Here is a 2,043-nt window from a genome sequence, read left to right as displayed (position 1 = left end):
AAGACAGATCACTTTTCATGCCAGCAAGGCTGTAGCCCTGGCTGCAGAGCCCAGGATTGGACCCCTTCCCAAGCAGTCTGGTCGAGACAGAGGGGATCAGGGTACTTCCTCTGGAGTTCAACCATGCATCCAGCCCTGCCCTAGCCAAACACATCCCTCCTTGGGATGGTGACAGTCTGGGGGACTCTGAGCCTTTTTCTTTGAGCCTGCTCCATATGTGAGTTTGTACCCATCTCCTGCTCAACTGTAACAAAGCCAAATTTAGTGTCAAGCAGGACACCAGGGTTTCTGAGGAGATGTGAGGTGAAAGCAAGAAGCTGGACACTTGTCAACTGGGGGAGAAAGTCCAGGTGCCTCCTGTAGCCTGGTCTTGCCTCCAGCCTCTAGTCATTGTTACCTCCCACACTTCAACATGTGTCTACAAGTGGGTTTCAACCAGTCTTTTTTGTTTTTTTTTTTGAAAGAGAACTCTTTATGACTTTGATGTACAGAACATTCAACAGCACACACTCAGCCCGGTTTGGTGGCCAGTTCTTTAGCCTTTGGTTTTTCCAATTTGGCGATGTGAGCCATCGACTTTGGACCCAGGACGTTACCTCCTCAGTGACAGTGAATGTCATCATTTCTGTCGTTGTAATTGGTCCTAATGGTTTCCATCAGCTTAGCCAGAGCACCTTTGTCTTCCGAGTTATCCTGTGTGAAGGCAACATTGGTGCAGGTCTTCCTGTAGACAAGATGCCCTCGTCTGGCCTTCACCTTGATAATGCAGTGGGGGACCCTCATCTTATGACATAGGGCAGGCAGGAAGACAACCGACTCAATGGGATCCACATCATGTGCAATCACTACCAGCAGAGACTTCTTATTTTCCATTAAGGTGGTGACAGTTTTAACCCCAGCTTGAAGGACAGGTGGCCACCGAGGGGGGGCATGCCCTTTGCTGGCAGCTTTCTTCTCATCCCAGGCCAACAATATCTGCTTCTTCTCTTGCTTTGTCTCTGGTCTGTATTTGTGGGCCAGCTTAAGCAGTTGAATAGCTGTTTGGCGGTCCAAGGCCTGAGTGACCTGGTTAATCATGCATGAGAGGCACTTTAAAAAAATTTTTTTGTTACATTTTATTTATTTTTGATAGACAGACAGACAGAGCACAAGTGGGGGAGGGGCAGAGAGAGACGGAGACACAGAATCCAAAGCAGGCTCCAGGATCCGAGCTGTCAGCACAGAGCCTGACACGGGGTTTGAACTCACAAACCGAGACATCATGACTTGAGCCAAAGTCAGACACTCCACCGACTGAACCACCCAGGCACCCCCATGAGAGGCACTTTTAGACGTTTCTAGAGAAGAGGCCTTTGCCTCTGCAGCCAGATGTAGTGGGGCCATTTGAAGAAGCAGGTGAGGTCGCTTTTGGGCTGGATGTCCTATCTGATGCCAAAATTTGTGGGCTTTTTCTCAAACAGGAGATTGACCACCTTCTTGGCCTCCTGAGTTTTGACGACAGTGGGGGCTGGGACTACCTTCTTCCTCTTAGCCTTCTTTCCTTTCAGTGAAGAGAGTGGGTTCATCCAATCTGGTCTGCTCACAATTTCCCTAAACACAGAACAAATGTTCCCCACTCTGTATTCCCTCTGTCAGAGGCTTCCCTTATTTGCAATGGCTTCTCCTCCGCCTACCCCAACCCTCCCCATCCCCAAGGCATTGCTTGGGTTCCCCTCCTCTGCAAAGCCTCCCCACCGAGATCTCCCTGTGGTGTTTTCTAGTCCACCTTGGGTTCTCTGCCCCAACCACAGACAGGGCAGCCCTTCCATCTGGCCCTATACCTTGGTAGCTGGGCCTGGCCAAGCAATGAGCTGGTGCCTCCCCCACTTTCCTGGCCTCGGCACATGACAGGGAGGGGATTTCCTTTGGGGCCTTAACTGGGAATTGTTCTCTTGCCCCACATCAGCCGGCTGCTGGGGGAGAGTCTTCAGTAGTTTCATTTCCCTCGTTTGGAATGTAGTTTTTAAGAACCAAAAGTCAAAAACGGAAAGAGGAGAGGCCACC

General features: G+C 50.4%; 1 pseudogene; it reads right to left on the bottom strand.

Moving 5' to 3' along the window:
• Window positions 1–510: 510 nt before the first annotated feature.
• LOC106987462 (60S ribosomal protein L7a-like) lies at window positions 511–1,583 on the bottom strand (annotated as a pseudogene).
• Window positions 1,584–2,043: the final 460 nt, after the last annotated feature.

This window comes from Acinonyx jubatus, chromosome C2 (genome assembly GCF_027475565.1).
Source record: "Acinonyx jubatus isolate Ajub_Pintada_27869175 chromosome C2, VMU_Ajub_asm_v1.0, whole genome shotgun sequence".
Taxonomy (NCBI): domain Eukaryota; kingdom Metazoa; phylum Chordata; class Mammalia; order Carnivora; family Felidae; genus Acinonyx; species Acinonyx jubatus.
Note: the sequence above shows the minus strand (reverse complement) of the source record. Positions and strands in the feature narration are given on the sequence as shown.